The sequence below is a fragment of the Emys orbicularis genome, chromosome 2 (assembly GCF_028017835.1).
Source record: "Emys orbicularis isolate rEmyOrb1 chromosome 2, rEmyOrb1.hap1, whole genome shotgun sequence".
NCBI lineage: Eukaryota > Metazoa > Chordata > Testudines > Emydidae > Emys > Emys orbicularis.
This window is the reverse complement of record NC_088684.1, coordinates 31,110,769-31,132,128: the sequence shown is the minus strand read 5'-3', so window position 1 is coordinate 31,132,128 and position 21,360 is coordinate 31,110,769.

The window sequence follows — 21,360 nt, the reverse complement described above, 5'->3', positions numbered from 1 at the left end:
AATCCCATTATGATTATTTTAGTTATTTTATTTACATTTTCCCATCTACAAAGTACAAACACATGATCATCATTCTGGATTATTTATGTTTAGGTTTAAATGAAACAGCTTCATTTGGCTTTTTGACCACTCTCCCCAGACCACTTGTAGTCCATAGGCCAAGTTTGAGGACTGCAGCCTTACAGCCTCAAGCATTTCAGTTCCAGTTCTCCTCAGCATTGAAAAATCATTAGACTGGTAAGATGTGGAGTAGAGCTAGTCAACTTTTTTTTTAAAAGGATCAAAAATAAACTTTTCTCCAATATTTTTTCCCCAAAATGTCCCAATTTTACAACAAAACCTTGAAAACCAAAAATTCAGTTTTTGGTTTGTGTGGGTGTTTTTCCTCTCTCACTACTTTCTCTCTCTTTTCCCCATTTTTTTAGTGGAAAATTGAAAATGAGGGAGTGAAAGGGGAAAATGAGGGGGGGAAAATGAGAACCAACCGATTGGTAAACTGGGAAATTTACATTAAAAGATAATAGAAAATTTTAAATTTAAAAATTGCTCCTTTTCAACACCTGAAGAATTAAAATTATTTTGAATTTTTTGAATTTAAAAAATCATTAGAGAAAAAATTACAGACCTCTATGGAAGCATGAACCTGTGGTTAGGGAGCTTAGGAAAAAGGACAGTGCACACATTTGATGACGACAAATAAACAAAACAGTTGAAATAGAGAGGGACATTCTGCTCACTAGTAATATCCTTTTGAGAACCTTGGGTTTCCAAATATTTTCCCTTCTACATTTCACAGGTTGGTTGTGGTTGGTTCTTCCACAGTCAGACAGCAACATAGTAACCCCTTATCATAGCACTTTGATGATACTATTTCCACAGATTTCCACTTGGCATTACTATTGCATCTGAGATCTTACAAAGGAAAATGACAGCTATGAAAGAGGTGCTTTCTTACATGAACAATATCCTTATGGTATATGGTCATGCAGAAATGAAATACGTAAAAAGTCGGTCTATTATATTGAAAACAATCAAGTCTTCAGATATAAAACTCAACAAAAAATAAATGCTTGCTCAGCAGAAACAATTTGACTTCCTGGGACAACATATAACTAAGCAAGGCAGAAGCTCTGATCTGAAGAAATTAAAAAACTCTGAAGGAAATGCAGACACCTGAGATGATTCACTATCTAGGCAGATATACATCCAACCTGTCAGAAAAACAAACATTTTGGGCAGAGGGTAGGCATATGAGTGAAGCTTGGGCCTGCTGCTGCCAATTTCTGTATATTGGTTAGCATGAAGCAGGTGTAGAACCAGTCTGGGGCCTTTTCCAGAAGTCTAGATGTTAATCTGAGATCTGCTGCATTTAAACCTTTGGCTTCTTTCTTCATATTGGTACTAGAAAAACAGTTTTCCAGATCATATCTGTTTATGCCACACTGATCATCTGTCACAGAAAGAGAGAGGCTCAGGGAAATAAGGATGAAGTCCATGAGTTCCTCCTAGTCATTTTCTGTCCAATGCCTTCACAGACAACCTTTTAGCTCCCACCTAATGTTATTGGCTGTGAGAATGAGGTTTTTTATACAAAATTGGACTTGACAATATTGCCCCAGTGATAAGTAGATGCAAGAATGATAGTGAAAGTTTAGCAACTGGTTCCAAAGTTTCACTAGCTATACAATTTGACTAATTCTGTTAATAAAATGGAAGAGATTCTTCTGGATTATTTGTAAGATTCCTTTTTCATTAGGCTTGCATTTGGGCACAGTGGAGATATAATTTGACGTCTTGAAAAAAAAATGGACTAATAGTGATGGGATCATTAGAATGGAACAAAGCAGGGAACATTAGAAGTGGCAATAGAGATGCTTCTTAAAGTCTCTGTTTAGCTATGAAGGAATGGAAATTCAGAACACTTTTAAGACTATAAATATATCAGGAAACCTAAGAATTCATAAACCATTGTCAGTGTCCTTAGATTTTGTTTAGAAAAATATCTGCAGGAAGTGTGGGTATTCAAGAGGAATTTACTTCCTCTAATAAAAATTGTATCTCTTGTCAAAGGTTTGTAGGAAATCAGTATCCTCTGTCGCCACTGAATCCTTTCTTTACTACATTTTTTCCCCAGATAAATCTTTGGAGCAGACCTTGAGTGTAACTTTGTTGTTTTCATTCTTTCCAGGTAAACAAATGTTGTAGTTACTGGCAGTATCAAAATATTCTTTTATATGGTGAAAATTTTCAAATATTCCTGATATTTTTTGGGCAACACAATCCCACAGGTATTATTTTTATTAGGTTATCAGGAAATCGTATATCTTGGTACAGAATTTTCCCTCTTTGTACATGTCATAAAAGGATTCAAAGCAATCTGCATGTTTTCTATGATTCTGGTCAATTGGAATCATTTATTAAAAGTAAAGCAAATCAAATGCAATTGGAGAATCCCTCTGTTCTCACTACAGAGGAAATCTTCTGATCAAAATGATAATTAATGTTGTGACACATGCAACTTTAAGTGCCTTACTTTGGTGGTTAAATCAGTAAGAGTTACTGAATATTTTTATGTATCCATATTTTGCTTGTGTTAAACTTGTGAGATTGCTTCCATGTAGAACTAGTCTATTTAGAATTAATGGATTCAATGCATATATTATTCAACACATTTAGTGTATTTCATTTAATTTTTTTTTGCTGAATATGTCCTGGTTATCAATCAGTTTTATAGTTGGTCAAACATCATTTGGCAAATATATTATTTAAGAAATGCAAGTGAAATTGATCAAATAATAAATTGATAAGTATTTTACTACTATTCAACAAGCTTTAATTTCTATAACAACCTTTCGCTTTTAAGAGGTTGCACTGGGAAAGTATTCTTGTTGTATCTAAAAGGAGAGGGTTGCCTTGTTTGCTTACTTGCTTCAAACTTCCTTTCCTTTCTTTTTTATGGTTAATTCATTTTTATAACATTTTCTAAAAGGTTGGATCATTTTGTCCTTTTTAAATCATAGAAGTGTAGGGCTAGAAGAGACCTCAAGTGGCCTTCTAATCCACCACCATGCTGAGGCAGGACAAAGTATACCTACACCATCCCTAGCAGATGTTTGCGTAACCTGTTCTTAAAAACCTCCAATGACTCTCTTGGAAGTTTATTCTAGTGCTTAAACTATTCTTATAATTAGAAAGTTTTTCCTCAAATCTAGCCTAAATTTCCCTTGCTGCAGATTAAAGGATTACTTCTTGTCCTACCCTCGGTGTGCATGGAGAACATTTGATTTCTCTGCATTATAACCATCTTTTACGTATTTGAAGACTAAGTCCTTCCCTCATTCTTCTTTTTCTTAAGACTAAACATGCCCAGTTTTTCTAACCTTTTCTCATAGGTCATGTTTTCCAAATAGGTCATGTTTTAAAGTGTGTTCAGTAAAAGAAGAATACTACCCTTGAATCAACTCATGAAAACATCATCAGGTGTACATGGAAGACATTGCAAGGACAGGCATTCAGATAAGGATTCATACCTGCAGCATAATTTCTTATCTTCAATGATGTCAGTTAGCCAACTAGAATAAGCACAAATGCCATTCACTAAGTACTAGAGGCAGTATTATTGGAAGGTCATGATAGTCAGTTGAAACCAATTGCCTATTGTTCCAGAACAATGATTGCTGCTGAGGATAGTTAAGTGCAAAGTGAGATGGGGGTCTCACTGCAGGATGGCCATGTAAAACATTGGTAAAATACATATGAGTAGATTCTTTTAAATGTTGACTGACCACTACTAATTAGACCCCTGATGTATAGCAAAGATGTAATACCATGTGAATTAGTAATGACTACTGTTTACTGCTACTATAAAATGAAGCACAATCTGCAAACAGACAATTTGCCTGGCAAGGCCCTGGTTGGTTGCTGATACATCATATAGACACTATTTGAATGTGACTAATGCAGAACATTGCACATGGTTCAGGAAATTGAAGCTTCTGAAAGGACTGCAGACTTTAAAAACCAAAGTCTGATTTACTGTTGTCACAAATCACAAAGGGCACTTCTGGAACTCTAGATAATGTTACTTTAGTGAAAAGTAGTAGGCCTAAATATATTAGATTGTATTTAACTGTATAATGACTCTTTTCCTGGAGAGGAGTAGCATTATAGAATCTGATGGAATGTTACTTCATGGAGAAGGGATAGTTATCCTGGGATCTTCATGAGACTCAGTGATGCACTTAGGAATTTAAAGACGTTGTGAAGGAGGAAATATAACTATTTGATGACCTAGAATTTAAATAGCATCCAAATGATTGTAGCTAATTATGTTATGTCAAGAAACCAAGTTTATCCAGTTTGAAGTACCATTACTAATTATTCATCTGCCCAGGAAACTCTGGAAAATTATTGGGGCTGACATCTGAGTTACAGGAATAGACGAATTTGGCTTCAGTTGACCACTTTTCTAGATTCTCAGAAACGTCATGCTTGTTACATTTACCAGTTTGTGTCATGATTTGCCTGAAGATATGTTTGCCCACAAGTTGTGAGGAAAGAAATAATAAAATTTATGGACAAGTAAAACTTGATGTGATGGGGTTTTCACAATGTGTTGGACAGTGCAGCTATTAGCCGCTGATAGTATGGTCCCTGGGCTGGAACCTGGAGAAGAAAGCAGACATGTGTTCTCCTACCAGCCACTGGGGAAGTGGCACCAGTGGGGGACAGTGAATTGGAAGACTGCCTGGGATGGTTGGCAGAGAGAGACTTTGGTACACAATTCTTTCCCCTTCTGTGGTGGGAAGGGGGAAACTACAGTGACCTGGCCTGAGGGACCAGTCACGAAACGGGAACCATCGAGTTCTGAGAGAGAGAGAGAGAGAGAGCACCTGCAGGAAGTGGTGTCAGACTGACAGAGCTAATCCCCAGCTGCGGACACAAGGAGGTGCTCAAGTAGTGAGTAAAGCACCCCATGAAAATTTCCATCACATTGTAAACATCCCATGTTCTCCTCAAATTAATGTCAAAAGTGAAAGGGATATGCAAACTGTAGACTGGATTTTGAAAAAAATAGGATTGGAAGAGAGACCGTGCCTTTCTATGTCCTCTGAAGTGCCTAACACACTTTTGGACACTATTACAATAATGATACATGTGTAACTTTATTCTGTCACTATCTGATAGCCATCTGGACGTGGTTATCAGTATTGGTACCTCATTCTTTGACAACATTGATATTGTAGTGCTGGAACATTATTTAGTTATTTTATAATAGGCAGTGCAGGTAGCATGGCCTGTACTTGAGGTTGTCCAATACTTTATGAGACCCTGTCATCAGTTACTTATAACTTTGCCAAACTTCACCTGCTCTTTTTTTCATGCTAGATGTCTGCCTCAGGTGGATTTTTTTTTTTAAAGGAGACTTCAACAAAAATAGTTCAGCCTTCATCAGAATGACATTAGGAAAAAATATAATCTTTCCCCATGCTAAAGAAATGTGAACAACCATTTCAATGAGATGCTGTAGTGCCTCCATGTTTGGATCAGGGACTTGAAATTTGGCAGGGGGCTGTACTGGTACATCTTTTGTTGTCCCCATAAATTCCATCCAAGCTTGACCAAGTTATGAACCCGTGAAAGCCCCAGTTAACTAGATACTTGTTAGAATTTGGCAGCTAAATTCTCTGAATATTCTGTCTATCTTCAGCCTCCTTCATCCTGTGCCGCAGGGACCAAGCAGGACTTTCCCTGAGGTCACTGATTCTGGTTCCTGTGGCATTGGGCACTAGAACTGAAAGCAGAGTCTGCCTTTCCTGTGCTCTCAGTGACCCACCTGCTGGCGCCCAAGCAGGAGGAGGAAGCAACCTGACAGATATACAGGGGGGTGAGGAGCTGGACCTGGGGGGCTGGAGAGACAGGGACGGTGGACTGGGCTGAGCAGGGGAAGGCACAAGTAGCAATGTGTTTCTTTGTCAACCTTAATGTTTTTTCGGTGTAGTTTTTGTAGGTAATTTTTAATAGAAGAGAATGATTTGCAATCAATAAACGGAGACCTCTCTAATCAAAGATTCTTCTTTTCATAATTCACAGAGTTGTTTTCTTAATAAAGAAGTGTATGTTTTTTTGATGTATGGTAAAAACTGAATGATGTAAAGTAATTTCACCATCCCTTTAAACACCAAAAAACTGGTAAGATGGTTTATATTAATATCACAAGAACATGTTTCTTGTGCCTGCTCAAAAGGTGTGGAAGTGTTATATTGGCCACGTTTGGCATGAGATCACTTAATTTAGACCAATATTTTGCTAATAGTACTCTGATATCAGCCCATGATCAAACATACCTCCTAGTGAAACATATAGTTATCCAGATGGAAATACGACCTGATTTCAAAAGTGCTTAGCATTTACATAGACTCCATTGGCACTTGCGAGTATTTGAAAACCAGTCTAGTATGCTCTGATTTTCAAAACAGCCCAACTTTAAACACCTGGAGTCCAGATCCTCTTCTGGTGTATATCAGTATATGTCCATTGAAGTCAATGGAATTATGCCAAATTACACCAGCTGAGGATTTGGCCCCTAAGCTGGAACTTTCCATATTCCCTATCCAAGTCCATACATTTGTGATTATGCTCTTTTGCATATACACGCTGGTTTCCATATGCCTTTTTAAAAGGTAGAGTAGATGCCAATCTGTTTCGAAAATCTGATCTGCTAATTATGTTCTCAAAGTCCAGCACACTGGAGAGCAATGGCTGAACACTGAAATGACATATTGGTGCATACAACACTGGGATTTTCAGAATAGCTTATGGCCATTGCCTGTTCTGCAAGATGAACACCATGAAGATTTTTGTCTCACTTCCTCATTAACCCAGAAAGGGCGCACATGCTCATTGGTCTTGCTGAACAGTAATTGACAGTAGAATGACTAGATGTGTGTGCCTGTACTGTTACAAATAGAGGAGTATCCTGGAAGAGAATTTACTTGTGTTTTCATTGTCTGCTTGAAAAAATATATTTTCTCAGATTGCTGCTGTTATTCCCATGGCTGCATTGCAACAAGGATAATATTTCTTTGGAGCTTGATTGTTGTACCTTCTAAGCAAGGCTTGTGTTGAGGGCAATGCAGCTAAAAAAGGCTGACACCTGATGGAAAAGTCCAAATGTAAATTGCATGTGTTTGTTTTTGTACTCAGTAGCCCATAACTAAAGGGGTGTACCAAATTTAAAGATTCTAGTTTAACAGGAACATCAAAATCATTGTGTCACTCAGACAGTGACCTGTTACAAGCAACTGTATATATTAAATACAGCAACTCCAATAAATGCCACTAATTGTAGCACTGCACAGCTGATGATGGCGAGACAGTTGTGGGCATTGATTCCCTCTCTAGAAGGCAAACAACATCTGTAGGGCTCAGTTCTCCTCTCTGTCAGTTTTGGACTGGAAAGACCACATCCTCCAGGGGAAGGACTGAGCATGGTCTGGGCAGTGATGGCTTAAGCCATGTGTCCACCAGCAACAGCCAGGGGAAAGAGGACAGTCTTTTCTCCCTTTTACTACCATTTCATTGTATGGGTTTCTAGTGGGCCGAGCTTCCTCAGATCTTAGCCTGCCAGATGTTTTATTTGTTGTTGCTTTTTTTTTTTTTTGCATGGGAATAGTATGCATTCATGCTATGCATTATGGGGTATGTCAGTTCCTCAGAGCACTAGAATCTGTACTTAATCTATCCCTATTTAAATAAACAAAATTGGGGCTCCTAGGAAGTTTCCCTGTAGCATTTTAGTCCAGTAACAGCCTCCACTTGTGTAACTCAGTGGACTTGAATGTAGTTACTCCTAATGTATATAAGCATGAATGAAAACTCAGGTCCTAAGAGTGTGTTTACACAGCCCATCGCAGCAAGCTTCCTAGCCTGGGTCAACAGACTTGGGCTTCAGGGCTCATGCTAAAAATAGCTGTGTAGTTGAAGTTGAAATAGCCCAGCAATTTGAGGTTGCAGCTTGGGCTCTGAAGTCTCCAGAGTGGGGTGGGCTTCAGAGCCCAAGCTCCAGCCCAAGCTGCAATGTTTATTTTTGAGCACAATATCATGATCCCCAGGAGCCCAAGTCTATCGACCCGATCTGCTAGGCTCGCTGCCGTGGGCTGTGTAAACATTTCCCCGAGTGTCCAAACCTACAGCAAGTCAAACAGGCTGGGAAAATACAAATCAAGAAATGCATACAGATTCCACTATGAAAAAGAAATTCTGCAAGGGCATTCCTTGAGCAGTACCCTGGTGTTTTGAATGCAAGTAAAACTGAATGGTTAGAAAGGCTGAGCAAAACCTGCTGTTAAGCTCAATGGTTTACTCCTAGGTCCTCCACAGTAAGAACAAATTAGGTACATACATTCAAGGAGAAAAATGGACTTTGCAGCCCATACAGCTGGTCATACTCTGGATTTTGTTTGCAAATGGAGATGGGAAATTAAAGGATCAGAGGTTTTCAGTACACTCCTTTTTCATGGATAGACTACCACCCCCTTCAGTCTGAAGTTAGGTCTCCTTTTGCTGGATTGGAGTTGGAACTTTAATGGCTGGCCCTAGAAATGTAATTGGGCCATGCAAAGGGACCATAGCCTAGCTAAGCGGCTAAGCCCACAATGTGTATATTTTGTTTACCTGTGCCCGCCGCAGGATGGAATGTCAAAAGTGGCTATCTGTGTAATCACAATTTCTTCAACCACCTGAAGTCAATTAAATATATATACGCCCTAGAACTACAGTGGTACACTAGCATGGAGGTTTTTCACATTACCACTTGTCTTCTGTAATACCAAGCATGATTGTTTTTGGTTATCTAAGATTTAAAGCTTAGGCTTTGTTGGGATTCCCTCCGAGATCTTTTCCACTCAACTTATCCAGAACACCTTGTCCAGTTCTGGAAGAATGCTTCATCCAGTTTTCTGGGATCCAGAATACTTAGTGTAACTCTGGATTTTGACTCAGGTTTTTTTATTTGGCATACTGCAAAACTACGCTGAGTTGATCAGACTCGAGCATAGGGGGTGGTATAGGGTGTACCACACATCCAAAGTTACACAGACAACCTCTTCCTTTATATACATTTACACATTACATTGCATTTGCTACACATTAAATCACACATTTTTGGATTGACTTGGGTAATTTTCAGGAACCAATCCCTGTCCAGCATTCTCTGTCCATGTGCTGTTCTAGTGGAATGTGATCTTTACATTCCAAGTTTATCTTCTCTGTAGTTCCTAGCATTAGGGTATTCCTGCTTATCTTAGCTAGCACAGATATCCTGACTCTAGCATACTGTTTGTCAAGGCCCTAATTACAACTAAATCTTCCATTCACCTTCCCAATTATGCCCACTAAGAAAAGATGCAAGTTACTTATGTTAAGCCTTGCCTACAGTCTTCAATAATAAGTTTCCTATTACAAAAACATTTATGCTTTTGAATTTCCATTTCTTACCTAAGCCTGTAGTCAGAAGCTTAGGGTGGAAGGAGTTCTCTGCACCCTTTGTTTGGCAGAAAGGGGAAAAGAACAGCTACAGGGAGCCCCCTCATTTACATATGTTACATATCTATATTGCAGAGAGGGATCTTCAGCAGAGACTAGGGGAGGGGGGAAAGTAGCAGAGCTGAGGCAACCTTTGTGAGGTCCCTCCCTACTCAGCACTTACACTGAGCTGAATCACAAAGCTGGATCAGGTAAGGGTGTCTCAGGGTGGGACTGGGTTATCAGCAGGGTGGAAGCCAGATCTGCAGAAAGCACCTTAGACACCTGGATTACCATTATTCACTGACCCGCACCATGAGTGGTGTTTGCAGTGCGTAAAGTGAAGTGTCCAGGGCACTTTTGCCTGTTGGATACTCACAATGACTGACTGTGAGGGAGCTGAATGGACTACTGCAGATATACTGAGTATAAAGAATTATACTATATCATTTTAAATCCACTGAATGATCTCACCGGGGACACCAGTCAGCAAATTAAAAGAAATCGTAAGGCAGAAGTTAAGAAGTCCAAAAGCCTTCTGAACAGAAACATTATGATCCCTTAAAGGTCTGTAGGAATTGATGGGAAACAAAATATGATAAAGGTCATTAGGGGGATCATTAATTGCTTAACTCATACTCAGTCTTAGTCTTTGCTAAGTCTCTTATTCTATATTGATGCCAGTTTGGAAGGTTGGAGTACACTGTTGTACCAAGAAGTTGAAGGCAAATGAAAACCTGTGGCCTTTGCTAGACAAGGACTATCTGACAGTGAGATTCACTACCCCATACACAAACTGGAGTTCTGGGCCTTAAAGGGTATGTCTACACAGCCGCCAGGAGGTGTGATTCCCAGTATGGGTGGACATACAGGCACTCACTCTGCTCGAACTAGTGTGCTAAAAATATCAATGTGGCCACAGTGGCTCTGGCTGCTGCCCATGCCATCACGGCTATGCTGCTATTTTTAGGTGTTCGCTCCAGAAGGGCTAGCACATATATAGCTAAGCACATTGGAAATCACACCTCCTAGCTAGTGCATAGACATAGCAAGAAGGGGCTGTCACTGAGAAATCCTGTGATTATTTGTAAGGTGCTAAGTTTCAGGTGTGGACAGAAAACAATCCTTTAACTTAAGTGTTACTGAGTGCCAAGTTAAACACTGCAGAGCAAAGATTGATGACTGTATTTGCTTATTATGAATTCATCATTCAGTATTCATCAAGGAAATGCAATATAGATGCTAATGCATTGTCCTTTTTGCCACGAGCCCGGAGTTGGTTCTCATTCCTGCAGCTGAAGTACGAGCTATCAGCAGTCTATGTCACATAGGGTTAAGGTCTAAGGGCAATCTTCTGGGGTGTCTTACAGAACCTTTAGGCCTTCTCACTAAAAGTGTTCCTTTAGCCTTGGTAAACCATACTGTATTGGATCAGTCTCCACTGCCTTGCCTCAATGCTGCTGACTGGCAAGGGGCCCTACTGCAGGATAGTGATATCCATGACACTGTGATTACAAAAAGAAAGGAGTGAAATCCAGCAAGGATTATTCCACTCTTCAGAGGCTAAACTGCTATTAAGAGACTGGAGTAAATGGAAGCTGATTAATGGCATGTTGCACAGAATAACAGCAGACACTTTACAAAATCTGAAGCAATTAGTGCTACCAAGGAACTACAAAGCCCTCACCATGACATGCTTGAGTAATAATTTCAGATATTTGGGAATTGAGAGAACCCAGGAACTCATTCAGAGTCAATTCTATTGGCTCACGAATGATTGAGGACATTTCAAAGAAATGTGAGTGTGTTCAGAGGAAAGCCTTACTCACAAGAACATCACCAGCAGCAAACCTTTGGAGCTGATATGCATTGATTTCCTGTCCCTAGAAATATAGAGACAGAATGTTGGGAACACTACAGTTGCACAAGTGCTGTGAGAAAAATACTTTTCAGTGTATGGATTTATGGTTCAGATACACTTAGACCAAGGGGAAAAAAACTTTGAAAGTCACAGTGCTCAGAATGGCTACAAATAAAAAGTCCAGGACTTATCACCCACAAGATGATTCTCAGCCAGAAAGATTTAATCAGAGCTTCTGAACATGCTGGGGACTTTATATTCAAAGGAGACTTCGGATTGGACCCAGCATATTCCATTTTTGGTGCATGCATGCAATGCCACTAAACAATGCTATGGGAGTTACACGATATTGTCTGATGGTTGTGTGAGAACTCTGATTACCCACAGACTTTTGTTTTGGTGTATCAGAGAATGGAGACAACCATGAGACTTACCCTCAATATATTGCAAAATTGAGAGAGAAATTTAGAAATAACTTTCCATAGCAGCAGCCCATGAGAACTCAGATAGAACCAAGCATTGGTATGACAATAGGGTGTGTTCTCAATCTGAATGTGACTGGCAAACACAAAATAGCTGATGGCTGGAAGGCTCAGCCTTACCTTGTAGTGGAAAATGTAGGAAACCTGCTGGTTTATAAAATAAAATATGAGATTGGGTCTGGTCAAATAAAAACAGTGCATAGGAATCTCTTTTTACTTGTAGGAGTATTAGTAGATGTTCCTGAGCATCAACAGGGCCATGGCCAGGAACATCAAGCTAAGGTTCACAGTATGCCCCCAGGAGACAAGCAGCCACTGCCTTGCACAGATGGCTATAGTAGTGAATCCAAGGAAGAAGAAACTAGTATGGATCGCCCTATTGTAGAGTTAGAGTCCTCAGTACTATGTGATCCTAATCAGGCCACAAGCTTCCAACCTTCGTCATCAAAACCCATGAGAGGTAAAGAGAGCCCAGCTCCTAACATTTTAAACCCAGAGGTGGAAACATACATGCCAATGGCTATCCTGCCAATGCTTCCAGCCGGGCCTGTGCATAGGGGACCAGTTCTACTCCAGATTCACCTAAGGAAAGGAAGGACTTTGATGAAATTTCTGTTGGTTTGGATAGCTCTGACACACATGCATAGAGTACCTGTAGACTTTTGGAATCTTTGTCACTAAAGCAAGGTGTAGAGGAACCAATGTTGGTATCCAAAGAGTTCTTGTGACCCTTCATTGGTGCTAGCCCAAAGAGCAATCCAATCTCCACCTATGATACCTATAGTTAATAAGTGAGATAACTAGTTTACCAGCTAATAACCCTAATATACAATTAATCTGAGTTGTAAGTGGAAAAATCTGCATATATAGTATGAAGCTTTGTGGCAGCAATGGTTGGCATCCTAAGACCAATGGAAAGGTGTGGGGTATAACTGAAGTGGTGAAATTATGTGATATGATTTGCCAGGATGACAAATTGCTGGCTGGAAAGAGAATGTTAGACTATATTCAGAAGCTTCTGAGTGGCTGGAGCTCTGTCCTCCCTGTGAGTGCATAGGGACCAGCTACGGAGAACCTCTCTTACATATGTTATATACCCACAAATCCACCAGTTGTATTTGGAAATTATTCTAATGGTACCAAACTTTCATTCTGGTGAAGTTTGAACCTTGAGAGGGAGAAGGGAAAAGATATCTCTTCTTGTTGAGAGAAACTCATCTTCAAGCAGCAAGGACTCTGCCCCCAGGCCCTAGATGCTTCTGACTTCCCATACTGATGATCCTGCAACACAGCTAGGACTCCTTAGAAGAGGGAGACCAGTGGGGTGGTAGCAGAGCTGAGGTGACTTCAGTGAGGTATCACTTTAATTGAGCTGAATCACAAAGCTGAGAAAGGTGATGGTGCCCCAAGGTCAAACTGGGCAAGCCAGCTTCAAATCTGCCGAGAGCATCACCCTCATATTCCCAGACTACTGCTACTCACTGACCCAAAGTGTGAGTGGAGTTGGGGTGGGTGGAGTGATATGGCTAGGGAACTCATGCCTTTTAGGCATTTGCTGAGAAAGGTGGGAAGGGAGTTGAAAGGACTTATGGTGGGGCAGATGACCTCTCCACCAGGCAAGAGTTAAGGAACTCCTATGGTTTCAGTCAACCCCAACCTACCACACCTGTGAGGCTTGTCAAGCCTGGATGTGAGCCCTTAAAAGGGACAAATTCAGTGGGTGGGAGTGGCACTCAGAAGCAAGCAGAGCCAGGGCTCAGAGCTCCCACACTGGGGCCCATATAACACTAACTGATCTCCAGCTTGCGCAAGTCACCTGGCTGCACCCTCTGAGGAAGAAGATGGGCTGGTCTGGATTTCTTGTTGAAATGCCCTCAGGATTAAGCCCCAACATTACTCACACTGAGGAGTGGGATCTGAGACTGCCTGTGGGACCTTAGACACTGCTTCCTGCTCGCTTGCATGGGAAAGGAAGTTGGGGAAGTATTTTCCTTTGTTTGGACTGCTTTATATCCCCTAAAAGTGGGTAGACTAACTAACAGGTGCAGCAGAAGGGCTGTATCCCATACTCCAGAACTGGACCACAAAGTTGCAGCTGCCCAGAGAACAATACAGGAGGTAAATGAGTTGCCTGCTCTCACTCCAATGGGGTTAGCTTGAGACATTAACCTTTGACAAGACTACTACAGATTTACAGAGTGCTTTAATCTCTATTTTAATGTGATTTTATTTCTGAGTTTTTCCAGATTCTATGTCTCTGTTTCTCCCAAAAGGCCCTCATTTTTCATATAGACTAGGAGTGCTTGTGAAAGAGGAAGTTCTAGCTACTAAGGGCAACCTCGGGAGAATTTATTTATTTTCCCCTGTATTCTGGGTGGAGGCTCAAGCCAGATTTTTTGTTTTTCAAGAGGTACACTAGATAAATTGAACCCAGTACTTTCTGCTGCTGTGAACCATGTGGCAGATGGGATTACACGTATGTATCTTATTGGTTTCCCAAGTGCGTAGTTTTTCTTGATGAGGCTCACATGAATTGTTAAACTAAAAGGTTCATGTGAGCCAAGATATAAATTTTCATTTCCAAACAGTTGATATCAGACTTTCATAGACATTCCTTTCATTATATAGGGCTAAATGGAAGAAAGAGGAGACAGGGTGGGGATACGGGGGAGGATAAAATACAGGTGATGCAGTTCCTTTCTGCAAAAAATGTTCACAGCGGAACTTAGGAATTAAATAACTATTTCTCTGGCATATTCTGCCTTGGTGTCAAACACCTTAAAAAATCTTCAGACAGGCAAAGATAGCCAAAATAATCTCTAAAAATATCCCCAGTTCACCAGTAGGCAGAGTTCTGGTAAGTTTAAACAGGAGAATAAAGCAGAACAGAGGCAACAAACTCAAACTTCTATCATCCGGGTAGCTCCTTTCCTCGGTGGTTTAGAAGGAAATATCCCTCTCTGTTCTTTCCCCAGGGGATTGTGACCATCAAACTTCACGAAACAAAACCACTATGTTATTTAATGAGGAGAATTCCAAAGGATCCCTAGGGAGCTAGGGACCCAACTCCTTTAGACCATATTGAAACTCCCACCCTTTTTTGTACTCCACTATCTGTGCAGGTGGCTACCACCACCATATTATTATCTCCAGGTGTGTGCTATTAGTCTAGAAACATAACATGAATATAAGAAACTGCAAACACAATATAATCAACTGTGAGAATATCTGACTCATCTAAAAGAGAGGTATGTTAACTGTTGACAATTCTAGACTTCAGGTTCCCTGGTTTCTATTTATCTATATTCCAAACTATATCCCAAAACTTGTGCTTAGTAAGTCCCTGAACCTGCAAAATCTTTCACACATACTTATCTTCAAGCCGTATTGAAATCAGCAGAACTGCTCCCCTTTAATTATAGATTGTGGAACTATTTTAAGTAGCCTTATCAAATATTAACCTTAAATTAGTGGAATGTAAACAAATATGAGATACAACTGTAAATAAGGAAGCAGGAGACCAATCTGTGACTGTACCTAAAAGTGCAAGAATAATCTGAAATCAAATTCTGTTCTAAAGTTGGTTGAGTTTCAAACGGTTTTTACAGTAGTATGCACTTGGCAGGAACTGTGCATAATTTTCATATTGTACTTGCATATAATTTCAAATTCTGGCAGCAAATCAAATTCTGGGAAACCATCATTCCTTTCCCATTGAAACCAGTGACCTAATGATTATCTATTATACAGTAATAAAAAATCAGAGAAGCAGTTGGAAATTAGAGAGACATTTGTCAAACTGTTATTTGAAAAATAAAATATTGTGGCCTGAAGTTTTCAAATGTGGGTGCCTAAAATTAAACTCTTAAATCCATATTCAGGCTCTTAAATATCAGTGGCCTGCTGGACAGGAGGGCTCAGTCCTACAAATCCGATTGTATTCAATGGGAGTTGCTGCTGTGATCACTTTTATTTACATACCTGAACATGCATTTAGGAGCCTAGCTTTAAGCAGCCAGGTTTGAAAAATCTTTAAAATTTATGTTTTTGATTTAATTATACCTGAAGTGTAGTTCTCAAAAATCCTCAAACAAAGATTTGCAATAGCAGATAAAAGATGTGATGAGGTTGTATATATTATTATCTCAAGATTTGCTTAGGGAATAGAGCCCTCAGATGAACAATATCCTACAGATGATAAAATGATGCATTGCCAACAGACACCAGATGGTTGTTAAATGACAGATGAGGATCTACATTCAACAGAGTCAACAAACCCGTCTGTAGCATACAGAAAACTATAATCTGTATGTGCGTTTCAGAGACCAAGTGTCAACTGCTGGTTAAACAAAGTTAGTTTAAAAAAAGTTTATCACTCTAAATTTAGTTGGTCTCAAGATTTTCCTAGTTGAAACTAGATCATGACTAGAGCTGTAGATAACTGTTTATCATCTAAGTGGTGTAACTCGGCCTCATAATTGATCTGTTACCCAAGAATGCTCATTCTTCATGGCGAGTATTAGGTCTCAATAAAGGGACAAATTCTGTTCTTCTAATTCAAGTGGGAGTTCTAACCCAAATTAATTAGTTGACTAAGTGAGCAGGATTTCAGTGGGACTGCTTGTATGAAAAGGGAAAATATGGTCTGATCCAAACAATATGACAACAATAAAATCATGTTATCAAACTGATATGTTGTGAATTTTAGACAGCTTCAAGCAAAAGGGAGGCCAGAAATAAAACAAACATTATGAAAGGAGTATTGCATGCACATGCATGGATTGGGGACCTGAGTCTACAGTTAGATTCTCCAGCAAAACTAGCAAAATTATGTAATAGTAGTGTGATGGTCTTAAGTAATATCCAATAGATATTATCTACTACGATTCATCTTTGTTTCTGTAGAGAAAGGAGTGTAGGGGTAGATTCTGGCTCCTTGCTCCAGACCATCGATGACAATTCAGCATATGGGTGCTATAAATGAGCTGCAAGGGGTCAGCAGAGAATTCCCTCAGTATAGGAGCCATATAGCGTTAACATAAGTAGCTCTATGCTGCCCTCACTCACAAGCCTCAGCTCATGAGTTGTGCCAGGGTGAGTGAGATCAGGGACAGGAAGTGGTGTGTGGGAGACAGGATGGTGAGTACCCATAAATCTCAGGGCTTCAGAGATTCTAGATTCATGAGCATCCGATAGGCAGCCTGGGACAGGTAGAGGGCAATTTAGGTCCACACAGCTCACCTGATTTCAGGTGGCACAAAGGTGATGTAAATCTATATTATCTCCCTTCCTCCTGTGCTGCATCTTTTGAGAGATGCAGGAGGTATTATCAGGAGATGCAGCACAGAATGTGGCCTGTATTCTTCAGAGTCACCATAACTAAAGATGGGTTAATGGACTGTAACTCGGACCTAAAAGAACAGTCCCGTGACTTTAATTATCAGATGTTACAATCACCAGATTTTCCAGTAGTATGGACCAAATCCTGGGATTCCTACTAAGTCTTGGACTGGGGTGCAAGAGCCTCCTGGGAAAGGAAAGAGGAGAGGCCTCTGAGAGTGGTCCTGGCAGCGATGGCTCATGCTTTGTCTACCCATCAAAACCTCTTTTAGGGCCCAGCAAGGCAGAGATCAGCTTTTTCTGTGTTTAGCCTGGCCTGACATGGATGCTGCCCATGTGTCATTTGCCATTTTTCTAATGTTTGAATTTAGCACTCTATCATGCTGTGCAACTACGAAGTGTTTCAAATCATGCTTCACATACTTATTATTTGACCTGATCTAGACTTTGCAGGTGACTTGCTTCTGGTGTGACAGGAATCTCTGAGGTAAGGTATTCCATACTTGAATGCTGATACACATAGTGCTGTTCCAAGCCCTGTGGTACTTTGTTATGGTGGATGGGTAGCATTTCCACATCTATTCTCTTCCCTGTGCATTCTGACCTTCCTCTCTCTGAATTTGCCAAGCTGCTGGCTGTGCCCAGAATTTAGGAATTCTCCATGCTCCTTCTTAAATGTCATTGGTTTCTCTTTATAATGTCTCTCTCCTCTTTGTTGCTTATTTAATCTGTTTGCAGAACTTTAGCTCCCCCTGACCATATTATGATTATTTATTAGTTGCAGTCTTTGTTCACTGATTTTATTGAGTACTGGTAGGTCCTTGGCAAATCCACAGTAATAAAATGCTTAGCTGCTTTTAATTGTCTTGCATTTTGTTCTCGGGATTATGGAATTGTGGACTTAGTCCTAGTAGTTTTCTACTGATTGGTACCAGTAGTTATGTGCTTCAGCTCATCTGTCTGTGTGCTGGACTGCTTCTAAAATCCTGGTTATATTGTGATGTAGTATTGCTAACAGAGCTGTGTGGAGAAAGAACACACAAAGCTGTGTGTGTGTTTTCTGGAGGATTTTAATATATTGAAATTTGGTTTCATTCCAAACTCATTTGGAACAAAACTCAAAATTCTCTTCAAGAGGAAAGCTGTGGGGTCTGCAGTTCTGGGACAGTCTGGCTGACTGCCTCAAAACAGTAGACCCTGGAATTCCTGCGGTCCCTGATTCTGAGGCATTCCACCTGGCTGGCTTCCCTAGAGCCATGGGCCCATGGAAGCCATGGGTTCCACAACTGAGAGGCAGTATGCCTAGCTGGCTGCACCTGAGCTACTGATCCTGGGACCCCAGGATCAGTAGGCAGTCCAGCAGGCTGCCTGACCTAGAGTCATGGGCCCTAGGAGTCCAGCCTACTGAGGAGCCACAAGCCTAGGAGCTTGGAAACTGGCACTCCCATGGGTTCCAGGCTTCCCGGTCCCTGTCAGCAGCCAGATGGACTGCTGAGGAGTCAGAGGGCAAGCTGGTTGGAAATCTCCCTGGCAAATCCAATCTTTGAAATTAAGCTAATTCCACTGCAGGTTTCATTTTTGATGAATCAGCACTCTGCAGTGGGGTGGCATTGAGGAAGTTCCATCTGATAATTTCTGAGCAGCAGTAATTCCTAGGTAGGGAGCAGTTTCACGTCCTTTTACTTTCATCAGCAACCTTTTGGCAGTCTTCATTGTACATTCTTTTCCACAGCTTCATGAGTGCCCTGGAGACAGATTTCAGATTCAAATACCCATCTTTTCCTAAATGCTCTGACCTACCTGAAGTGTGCTGTGCTGCAGTATCTGTAGCTGGGAGACAATATCTCACAAGAATGTGCTTTTATTTGCATATGACTTTCTTTGATTTGTTTTACTACAACTATTCAGCCTCTCAAAAGTTTTTAGTAGTAGTCCTTTGTAACTAAATATATCTCGCTATTGGAAGGGAAAAGATCCATTCCCCTTGACCCACCAATTTCTCTAGTATCTCTTGTAGCAGGAGTGTTTCCTTCTGCTGATTGTTCTTCCAAGTACAGCAGATATCTTACTATTCTGTATAGCTCTACAACAGTGTATTTGTGCCTGGCCAGTAGATATGCTTCTGTGGCCTTTGCAGGTGCCTTTCAGTTCCAACATGTGATGAATGCATGTGTGACTTTATGCCCATCCTCACTGTTTTGGTATCATGGCTCTCCCTTAAAAAGTTATACTGTTTTGGACTCAAGACTATCTTGTGTGCAAGAAAAAAAAATGGTGTGAACTTCCTCTGGTGCTGGTATTATTTTTATTCTGGTCAATCCTGGTCAATGATTTTCTTCAGCACCATTGGGGTCTGCTCCTTAACTGACAAATCACAGCTTACAACTGCTGTTAGAGGGCATTAATGCTGCTTCCAGACTGGCCTCAGACGCATCATGTTGTACAACTAGTCTTTCCTCTGTGTTGTAATACTTTATTAATGGAGCATTTGTGATGACCCTCTTTATTTCTTCAAAAGCCTTTCTGTGTTGTCCCGTGCATTTCTCCTGTGATGTCTCTTTGTATGAATTGTCTCAAAGGCTCATGCTTCTCTGACAAGTGGTTACACAATTTCAACACAGTCCTTAAGGGCTTTTTGACTTCCACATATACTTGTGGGACACGGCAGCCTTATGATTTTTTCAAGATCAGACTTTACCTCTTCCACTGTCAGCAAATGTGTGATGTATGGCACTTCTTTCTTTTCTTAAGACAAATACAATGTAGTTTCAGATTATCCAGGTTAAATTGGATATTTCTCTGCCTATATCTTTCCCAAAATGTCACTTTCTTTCCATGATCTCTTCAAATAGCCTTCTTCTCCAATAATGAAACCATCTACAGCTATAATGATAATAGGCAGGCACTCCATCAGGACCTTAGTTTAGTTTTAGTTAAGTCTCCTCTGGAGCCAAATGTATTCCTATTAATATTTATAACCACAGATATCTACTAAATAGGGTAGACAAAGTAGTTGGGTAGCCTGGTAAAATATCTATAGCTTGTAGTAGATAGTGGCTTCTATTAGATCCCTTCTTCAGTGGTCTGGAGTGAGTAGAAATTCTCAGTTTTCCTGATTGTTTCTTTACCGCCATGTGACTACAAATCCAGTCAGTGGTTTTCTTCCCAGGATAAATGGTGCCCCGGTGATGCTTCTCAGGGCACCTAATGCTGTGAGTCACTTTGTTACCCCCAGCCTCCAGTGCGAGGGAGACTTATCCATACTAGCTGGGTGTTAGCTCCCATCACAGCCAAATCTGTCATCCATTCAAGGACTCTCCTCTGGCTACACCAGCTCTGTCTTTGTCTTGAAGGTTGACTTGCCACAAAGAGCAAGTCATGCCTGACCATAAAGGACAAGTCATGCCTGACCAACCTGACTGCCTTCTATGATGAGATAACTGGCTCTGTGGAGTAAGCCATGGACGTGATATATCGGGACTTACGCAAAGCTTTTGATATGGTCTCCCACAGTATTCTTGCCAGCAAGTTAGAAAAAGTATGGATTGGATGAATGGACTATAAGGTGGATAGAACGCTGGCTAGGTCATCGGGCTCAATGGGTAGTGATCAACTGCTCGATGTCTAGTTGGCAGCTGGTACCAAGCGGAGTGTCCCAGGGGTCTGTCCTGGGGATGGTTTTGTTCAACATCTTCATTAATTATATGGATTATGGGATGGATTGCACCCTCTGCAAGTTCACAGATGACACTAAACTGGGAGGAGAGGTAGATATGCTGGAGGGTAGGGATAAGGTCCAGAGTGACCTAGACACTTTGGAGGCTTGGTCTAAAAGAAATCTGATGTTGTACAACAAGGACAAGTGCAGAATCCTGCAATTAGGACAGAAGAATCCCATGCACTGCTACAGGCTGGGACCGACTGGCTAAGCGACAGTTCTGCAGAAAAGGACCTGGGGATTACAGTGAATGAGAAGCTGGATATGAGTCAACAATGTGCCCTTGTTGCTAAGAAGGCTAACGGCATATTTGGCTGCATTAGTAGGAACATTGACAGCACATTGAGGGAAGTGATTATTCCCCTCTATTCGGCACTGGTGAGGCCACATCTGGAGTATTGCGTCCAGTTTTGGGCCTCCCACTACAGAAAGGA